The following is a 10,684-nucleotide window of genomic DNA, read 5'->3' as shown; positions in this document are numbered from 1 at the left end:
TGCCTGTAAAGAGCCTGGAGGAGAAGGGTTTCTGCCTTCTGCAAAAGTAAATGGAGAGGACCCCCAGCAATCAGGATTCATCGAAGTCTCTATTTTGGGCACTGAATGTTACACACCTAGCAAGGAAGTCTCCTTACCCAGGTAATAGAGAGAAGGTAGAGATCAGAAAACACAAGAATCTAAAGGTAATATTACTTATTCAAAATTGTAAACAGAAAATGCTGAGGTTAGCAATACTGTTCTAGAATTACTCCCAATGAAATGTCCATCAGATCAAAGACACCACACATCAAAAAGATCTGGTAGATAAGATGAGAAAAAGCAAAGCTTGCAATCCTCAAAATAAGAGAGAGGAAGAAAAGGGGGAGGGGGAACAGCCTTGAAATTATGTTCGTACATGTTAGATGTTTTCAAATCTGCTTGGCCTTACGGAGTTGCTTCTACAATGCCAGCAAAGTAGGCTGCTGCAGCATGTCAGCAGTTATTCCTGAGAATTCCTGGAGGAAGGAGAGGCATCAGAGGCCTAACAGAAAATAGAAAATAGTGCCTATCTTTAAAAAGGAGATAAAGGTTCGAGCCAACATACCTTCAGTTCTGTTTCAGAAAACAAACAAAATTTGATAATAACTAAGCACCTAGCAGAAAAAGAGGAGAGTAGGAGTTTGTCTAGAACACATTGTTTCAAACTATTCTAGTTTCCTTCTAGGGCAATGTAGACTTGAGCAAAGCCTCCGTTTCCTACTTGTTCCTACAAAACATATTCTAGATGAAATGTCCACAGAATGGAAGAGCATTGGTAGATAACCATACCTGCAGTGTATGGTTATCTAATGGTGTGGCACTGAGTGACTGGAAAGATGTAGCAACTAAAGTTCTGTAAGGGTCTTCCTTGGATTCAATACATTCAGTATTTAAATTAAACACCTGAATGAAACAACACAGAGTACACTTAATACAAATAATGGTGACAAAAACTGCAAGGGATTGCAACCATTTTAGAGGACAAAATAACATTTTAAAATTATCTTGTTCATGTAAGTAAAATCTTATTCAGGTATGAAAAATGTAAAAAAATAATTTCTTGGAAACAGAGAATAGAAAGCTGCTGGGTAAGCTGCAGTTCTGCTGAAACCGACGGGAAGGTTATAAAGAATTACAAGCTAAACACAAGTTAACAACATCATGCTGTTGCCATAATAAACTTTTTAAAAGGCAAACAACACACTAGACTTCTAATTAGGATTACGGATTGCAAGATTTATAAAGGGATCTTTCTGTTCTGTCCAACAACAACAAGAGCTTTGGTATAAAATACAGCTCTTGCCCATAAATCAAGGAAGATGCAGAACCAGGCAAGTGTGGAGCAGAGCAACAAGAACAATGAGGGCTAGTAAACAGCCTTGGCTAGGGAAGATGGACAAAATTAGAAGAGTAACTGAAAAAGAAACACAGTAAATCTTTCAAAAGCAGAGTAAACTGAAATAAATCGGAAAGGATTCGTTTATTCTCTTACGTCACTTTAGATGCCCTAATGTATCCTACTTGGCCTCAGCTGCCTGTCCAGGACAGCATCTTGTGGGACTTGTTCCACATGGGCCAAGCCTCCAGACATGTCATAGGGGATTGAAAATGTCTTTAGGCACCTTTGACGACAATCTCTCCTATGTGAGAGAAGATAACTGCCATATACATTATGCTTTGGGCAACAGACTTTAAGGCCAAGTTAACAGTGGGCAGTGTGCCTTCTCCCTATGCTCCGCTCACTTTGTGAATGACTCATTTCATCCAGAAGTCTTATGCCTTCAACAAATCAGACAACTGCACTGTAGAATTGTTTACTTGCTTCCATTCTCCACAAGCGGAGATTGACTAAGGCAGGTGTAGATGTGTGCACTGTAAATATCTGCAGTTACATGAGATTAATTTCCCCGCATTGTACAAATATTAACTCCCAGGTCATCCAGTATTTTCACTCCATCACAAGTAACGGTCTTGATGCAAGAAATACCAACTGAAATTCTACGACCTGTGCTAAAAAGAAGGTCAGATCGTAAATCCCGTTTATTTTTTTAAACTACTCTGTATGAGCAACTCCTACCCTTCTACACAGTGTTCCTCTAAACTTCCTGAACTCTGATAAGAATCACCATTAGACACTACAGAGGTCACAAATCATGAAAATAGCATGCCTGCTCTGAAGGCAATATAATTTCCCAAAATAAAAGGGAAAATTTAGCTGTTACTCATTCAACAGAGAAGTCACCAATTGCACCGTAATATGATTATGCTTGGTATTTTATCTCTATATTGTGTTTTAAGCCTCATTGTCAAATGCTTCCAAGAAGATCAAATGAAGTTCATATTTCAGCCTCAGTAAAAGGCCAAATGCTTTCCATCTCTGAAAATGGACAGATTCATCTACAGTAATTGGCCATCCCCCTAGCAAAAAATAATCCCAAGTATTTCCGATTGGTTTCTTTTAGTTTCATCTTTGTCTTGAAGGAGGGCAGAAAATACCAGAAAGAGAACAAACAACTGTTTTTCTGCAGAAATGTGTTTTCAACTTTCCCATCTCACCTATTTATTCTGTGTCATTGTATAAATGAAAGACTGGTAAGACCGTTGGTGTTACTTTTTTCTCATCTTCTGACAATTCAAGAAAATAAAACTCGGTACATCTGGCAAATTCAACTTCTGCAATGTTCCCAAAGTAGTCTATATAAAAATAAATTTTCCGTGACCCTGATTAGCTTAAATAAGACTTTGGTAATGAATAATTGCCTTTATTTTCCAGAAACATACACTGTCCTTTAGCAGCACACTGCAAAGCATCTCTAGAACAGAGTGCACTACAGACATGTCCTGAGTATACATCTGTAACCTATCAAGTGGCTTGGCTCTTTGATTCCTTGGGGACTCTTTGGTGGACTTACTTATGAAGGAAATAAATTTCTGTTGAGCTTCCAGTGTCAGTTTCTGGCACGTTAAATGGTGAAGTTTACAATACTTTTGATGATCCTTGTAGCACAAATACAAGCAAAGGATGCAGGCAAAGAAATTAAGTGAAAGTAAATGGTTTATACCTGTGAACCCCTCCAAATGTGCACTAAAAAGACTCAGGATTTTCTAGACCTTCAGAGCCTCACTTGGATTTTGCACTTCCACTCTCTACATGAGCTCCTTCAGCACCACCATATAGGCAGTGTGATACTCAGAGATCATTTGCACCTGACTCAGAAAGCAGCTAAAAAGTTCACATTCACACCAGTCTTTACAAAGCTGACATCATATAATGGAAAAAATCATGTACAAATAACTGTGCACACTAGTTTCTGTCCTTCACTTACATCTCTTGGATACCTACAGATCTGAGGACAGCCCACAAACTGGGGGGGGGGGGGGTGTTCAAAGGGGTTGCAATACTCTGGTTGCACAAAGCACAGTGTAAAACTGTGTAATAAGCAATGGTAACTGAAACAAAACTGATTTCACTCACATGGATTCTCTCATACCCACATGTTCATGCCCAGGTAGTCTGGCCAGGATCACTTCAGTGATAAGGAAGACAAGGGACACTGTCTATTGATCACATCACCTGTCTTCTTACACTGGTAATCGTGTGCTGGTTTTCTGCTGTGCCTTTTGTACCCATTAGGACTTGAAAGGAATGGTGGTATTTTGCTTTTTCCATCCTGTAACACCTCTGTAAGTCATCAGGCAAAACTGCTGATTTCCTCATTATTCTTTGGACTTTGTTTCCCCAGGTAGCCTGTCCTTTATCTTAGCTTGTCCTTCATTTTCCTTGTCTGGATGTCTTGAGAAGATGGAAAAAAATGTGCTCTGTTCTTTACCAGCAGCTAATATGGATGTCATCCACATATGCCATTCTCTTATCTTTCTACTTGTTTGTTTGGGTTTTTTAATTAATTTTTCTGGTGCTTTTATATCTAGAAACTCTTATTCATGTCAGTCTTAACATTTCTATTATGAATCTCTACATTGTTAATACTCAAAACCAGCAGGGAAAGGCAAGATAACTAATCTTATTAGCCTGTTTCCTGTTTATCCATGAAACAGCAGGCTAAATGCCTTTCCTCACCTGAATGCATAATTCAGAGAGCACACTGTAGTGTAAAAACAAACAAACAAAACCAAAATGAATGAGTTAAAATTCAGTCCCATTTCATATATGGAAATTCTTTTGACACTAAGCAGTGTCAAAATGTGATAATTCTGAAATTTTCATCACAATCACTAATTGAACAGTAATTCAAAATCTGGGATAAAGGAAGGCAATATAAATAATAAAATGTCATTTACATTGATCATCATGTTTTTATAAAAGGCACTGCCACTCAATCATCATGACTGTAACAAAACCATGTTTAATATGATCACCATCACTTGCCTGATACACCAAAACAGCATAAGGAAGCATACACATCCAGCAAATTCAGGATACTTTGGCGAATTTTAGTTTTTTTGACACTGCCACAGAAAATGTAATGAGTAAGGAGCACAGAGTCTTGAAAGATGTTTTTTTCTCCCTCTGGCTGTAATTCGCTGCATCTCACAATTGCCCAAGTGCATTACGATATGAGTGTTGCTACTCCTGTGCATCAGAGCAATAGCCATTTTTGAAGGCAACAGAATAACGATGGACAAATGGTCTAGTATGAACTCAAGAATCCTAAAAGGCTTTTGCCCTGTCCTCCACTCACCCTTTTGGAAAGGAGCTTTTGTGTTGCCCTATGGCCTAGTTACAGTGCATATACCATTTCAGTGTCTAGAAATCTTCAAAGAGAGTCAGTCTGTCATTTAAGAGAAAGAATGATGTTTTTCAAAGCTGTTTTTCAAGCAGTGACATATTTGAGATAATTATGCCATCTATTTTATAAATTTTCAAAACAGCCCATATAATCAGTGCTCTTCCTCCCGTCTATTAAAATGCTAGGACAGGACTAGAGAAAGTGCTACTTGTTGGAGCAGTGCAGGGAGAAAAGGTGGTAATTCTGGGAAAGTAAGGGGAAAAGTCTGCTGGATTAGGCTGTCCTTTATCATAAAAAACACTACTGGGGAGCCTTGTTGCAAGTGTTTATATCCCAGCAGAGAGGAGAAGGAGGATCGTTATGATGGAGAGGAACTTACCTCCTCTCAGGGTGAAGGAGAAAAATGAAGTCCCAGCAAGCCCGGTACCACTGTAAGCTGCTGTCTCCATTATAGTCTGAAGTCTGAAGAAAATAAGACATGACTGCCCAAAAAGCCTCAAAGATCCCAGCATCCAGCAGCATGATGTACCTTGTAATACTTGGTGCAGCTCTATACTTTTCTTGATCATTACTGTAGAGGATTCAGGTACCGTCCATCATTTCTTGCACCCATATGTACCAAGAGTGCACTGATACCAGGCCTACCAGTTACCTTTTGTAGAATATTGTAAGGAAAAGAATGTCTAGAGAAAATAGAAGCATTAAGAAACTTTTTCTTTAAAAAAAAAAAAAAAAGAAGAAAAAAAGAACTGCTGAGGCATAAAACTGCAGAATCAGATTCTAAGTTTCAGATGTTATCTAAAATTTAAATCTTATCTAAAACTTACTCAAATACTAAAACTCAAATCGGGAACAGGTACATGGTCTTCAAAGGCACATTATTAGTACTCCTTTATTCCTCACATTGATGAGTATCTCTGGTTACTTGAAATGACAGCTGGCATTCACGTGGAAGAAAGGAGTTTCTTTTTCCACTATTACCTCATTGTATGTACAAAAACGTTGTTCTGAGATATGATGTGATTTGACATGAAGTAAGGCAATGGTAAAAAGAATTTTTAAAGGTTTCTTTCAGCTTGGGTGATTCCTGTCAACTTACAAAACCACCACAGAGCAAAATGTTTTGTGAATAATTAGCAGGTTAATTACCCATAAGCAGCGAGTAATTTGTATTACCTATGTGGTTAGCTCACCCCACTAAGACCCATGCTGACTGCACATGGCCATGTTGCCTTACAAGTTAAATGATCAGCCCTACGAGGCACTGTCTGTCCTCAAGTCCTATTGTTGTTCCAACAGTGCACAACACCTAACCCAAAAGAGATTCATAAGGGATGACAAATGTGTGGTGGATTTCATATCCGATGAGCTAGGACAATGAACTTTAGAAAATAAGAGTCAAGAAACGCAAAGAAAGAGACAAATTTAAGTAACTGAGCCCCACCAAAGCTCTGTTCTGGTTATAATAATTGCCCTTTGTTGTCTGTTCAGTATTCATAAAATGACAGGAATCATCTGTTGTCGGAGGAGCTAGGACAAACATTACTGCAGGAGCAGCCACTGCTCCTGGCCATACACATGCCTGCATGCCTTGTGTGCACCCACCTCATCCTGGGACTCCCAGCGAAATTTCTCACTTTGCCCAAAGGCACATTCCCAGAGTTCCCCCCCAGCTCTCTTTAGTACGTGTCTGTGGTTTTCAGTCATGCAAAGACTTCCACATACCATTTGTAGATCAGCAGAGTTGGCTAGCCCTTATTAAACAGACCCTTCTGATTAGAGAAATTTGTGGAGTTTTACTATATTGACCGCAGCGAAATCAAAATTTCCCTTGACATCACTGTACTTTCAAGTCCCAGCTGAATTCACAAGGTCATTTGGTACTCGCCCTGACCCAAAACAGATGCAGCACAGCACTGCACCCAGATGCATGCCAGGGAGGGAGCTGGTTCACTGCCAGTCCCTGCTGCACTCAACCAGGCAGAGCACAGAGGACAAAGTGCCTCCTGGGGTGCTAGAATGTGGCAAGTTTAAGGCATATCCCTATCACCCAGCCACCACCTCTCTCACCAGGCTGTGCAGCCCACCAATGACCGCAACTCATAAACAAGCTACTGCCTCAAATACATTTCCTTTTAATTTAATAAAGCATTGAGGTGAGCTACAGGACAACTCTGGACTTGGCCTCAACTGGAAATTGCAATGCTAATAAGGAAAATTATCAGAAAGCAACAATGACTGAGAAGTGAGTTCCCGTTTTTTGGTATCCAAAAGCTGTAAGCATGAGAATGCCAAGCAACGTAGGCTGCCAAGGGAAGTATGTGTGAATGAGGCAGGAGGAAGAAAAAGTATCCTGAACTATGCAGAAATTTTACACTATAGTCCAAAGGAAACATGGCTGGATGAATCATCCTCTTTTATTTAATATCAAAGAACAGTTTTACTGTTTTACAGTAGGCATAAAATAATGCCAGTTCCTTCAATTTTCTGCAAACTGTGCACAAATCTATTCCAGTAGAAAGTTCTACTTTGCTTTCTCACCAAAATACTTTAAAAGCTTACAACGGCTTGCTTTCCCAAAGGCCTGAGAACTGCTGGCAGTGACTTTAGTACTATGGATCGTACAACATGAGAATTACTATAGGCGACACATAGGAAAGATAAAAAATGCAAGCTGTAATACAGTATAAACATAAGCTCAGTTATTAGATTACTGCTTGCGTAAGATGGTGCTCCAAATAGTGAGCAAACTAATATCAAATGTGTCTCAATTCTTTGATTCAATATTTGCTTAAAGATGGGGTTTAAAAACTCAATTTTTGAAATTATTAGCTTTTGTGGCTTCAAACCAGACCTTTAAATGTTATTTGAGCATAGATTTATTGGCGATTCATTTCCCAGAAATTAATGTGTGAATTCTTCTTAGTTGCAAATCATCAATATGTGGTCTGTTGAATAGATGCACCTCCTTCTACTCAAAAGCTGTGCACAGAATATTTTCAATGGTATTTGAAACGTTTCTGAAAACTGCGATTTTGACCACTGGAATAACGTTAGCACCACCTAGGGGCACATGTTAAAACCACGCTCACATTTTACCCAGAAGGATTTTCATCTGAAAATGTCAGTATGTTATACCTCCTTACCTTAAGGAAGGTCCCTCAGGCCTATGCTTTGGAGGGCTACTTCTGACACAAAATTGTACTCCAGTGTCTTCATTCAACATGAGATTTTTAATTGCAAAAAAGTATGTTTTCTTTATCTTCTTACTTGAAAGATAAGACACCTAGAAAGAAAATGAATTTAGCTTTATTTTCACATAATCAAAATGGACAAAATCTCCTCAGATATGAATTAACAGACAAAAGCACAAATGCTTCTGGTTTATTGTCTTTAAACAAATTGTGATAAAAATGCAAACTTAGTACCCTGATTTTGAACACAGTTAATCAGATTCTCAGCGGATATCACTTATGTATATATATACCTTATACACCTTGTATACTTCGAGAGGTGGGCCAGTTCAACAAGGCCAAGCGCAGCAGGTCCTGCACCTGGGTTGGGGACAATCCCAAGCACAAATACAGGCTGGGCAGAGACTGGAATGAGAGCAGCGCTGAGGAGAAAGACTTGGGGGTGTCAATTAACAAGAAGCTCAGCATGAGCCAGCAGCGTGCGCTTGCAGCCCAGAAAGCCAACCATATGCTGGGCTGCATCAAAAGCAGCATGGCCAGCAGGTCGAGGGAGGTGATTCTGGCCCTCTACTCTGCTCTCGTGAAACCCCACCTGCAGTACTGCATTCAGCTCTGCGGCCCCCAACATAAGCAGGACATGGAGCTGTTGGAGCAAGTCCAGAGGAGGGCCGCAAAGATGATCAGAGGGCTGGAGCACCTCTCCTGTGAAGATAGGTTGAGAGAGTTGGGCTTGTTCAGCCTGGAGAAGAGAAGGCTCTGGGGAGATGTCGTAACAGTCTTCCAATACCTAAAGGGGGCCTACAAGAAAGCTGGAGAGGGACTTTCTGCAAGGGCATTTAGTGATAGGATGGGGGGAATGGTTTTAAACTGAAAGAGGGTCAATATAGATTAGATATTAGGAAGAAGTTCTTTACTGTGAGGGCAGTGAGACACTGGCACAGGTTGCCCAGAGAAGCTGTGGCTGCCCCATCCCTGGCAGTTCAAGGCCAGGTTGGACAGGGCTCTGAGCAACCTGGTCTAGTGGAAAGTGTCCCTGCCCATGGCAGGGTGGTTGGAACTATATGATCTTTAAGGTCCCTTCCAACCCAAACCAGCCTGTGATTCTGTGATCTGTCTTTGAAGTGAGCTTATTCCCTTGAGAATATTCCCATATACAACAACCTTCAGCATTTCCTTAAAGCTCAGAAATGCTTTGCCTGCTTGCTGCTACCTTTTTCTTGGCCCATACCACGTCAGCAATGCCCAGTCATCCTGTGTTTGCCTAGTGTATCTGATCCTTCACGTCCTACACCTTTATAGAAGAGGTTTGCAGTTGAACCCTCAACACATAGCTTTGCATTTCGTGTCTTTTCCTCATGCCATGAAATGACAGGAATCATCTGTTGTTGGAGGAGCTAGGACAAACATTTCTGAAGGAGCAGCCACTGCTCCTGGCCATACACATGCCTGCATGCCTCGTCTGTGCCCGCCCCATTCTGGGACTCCCAGAGAAATTTCTCACTTTTCCAAGAGACGCATTCCCAGAGCTCCCCCCTCCTCAGCTCTCCTTAGTACGTCTGTGGTTTTCACGCAAATACATCCTATCACTCCATTTTTCAAAACTACCAGATTTTTCTAGTACCTTTTTTCTAATTTTCTAGTACAATGTTACCGTTCTTCATCATCTCAAAAGGTTTCCAAACTTATTTTGTCAGAAATGTCATTAATAGATGACTAAAAGGTTTTCATTCTCAACTCTGAATAGTTTCCTACATTTCTAAAAATGTACCCTTTTGAAGACAAGGCATGGAATACTTGTCTGTTTCTTACTGCATTTTATTTCAACTGAATAAATTCAGTTACTATATCCAGCTTTTCTATGGTATCCTAACTGCTTTTTAAAAGCTTGTTTAGTGAAATATACTGTTTTTCTCAGATCAGAGACCCTTTGATGAAGTCTGGTAACTTTCACTAGGACTTTCATCTGTGTCCCACTTTCATAATATGATTTTTCTCTCCAGCCAATACTGGGAAATGGAATCCAGCCATCATGACTAAGCACTGCATTGAGTTTATTTTTCTAATAATACTGGGTACTCAAGACATCCCTAAACAAATGAGCGTCAAAGCTTTTAGCAGATACCCAACATGATAAAATTGAGCCTCCCACAGTATTTTTCTACAAAGAGAATTTGAACCTACCCAGTTCTTTTCCTTTAAACTCTGCCACCACTTCAGTACACAGTAGTCTCACTATTACACATTCTTTACTTCTTTCTTCCTTGAACGGCAAAACATTTCTGTGTCATCATACCATTCTGTGTCATAACTGTAGATTTCACTAATGCTATTCCACAATTTTATTTCTTTGAGATATAGGTTTCTATCTTACTGCGATTACTTCTAGTCATCTGCATTAGCATGAAACCCACTAATTCTTTCATTACATGTATCATCTGACTGCTATCAGTGTAATTGTCTTTCTCCTTACTACCTTACTCTAACATATGCAAGCAATTTGACTCTACTGTGTAACTTTTTCGGCACTGGAATGCTTCATACAATCACACAAGACTTGCATGGAGCCCCTGTCTCTGATTTCATCTGCTAGCATTTTCCTGAAATGACTTAAGCAGGAAAACACGTCAAATACTTCTTCCAGGCCCCAGGAAATGCGTATTTTATTTAAATAATAATGTGAATGCGACAGCAGTATTCTTGATCCTGCAAAATTAATCTATA

The sequence above is a fragment of the Strigops habroptila genome, chromosome 6 (genome assembly GCF_004027225.2).
Source record: "Strigops habroptila isolate Jane chromosome 6, bStrHab1.2.pri, whole genome shotgun sequence".
Classification (NCBI taxonomy): Eukaryota; Metazoa; Chordata; class Aves; order Psittaciformes; family Psittacidae; genus Strigops; species Strigops habroptila.
Note: the sequence above shows the minus strand (reverse complement) of the source record.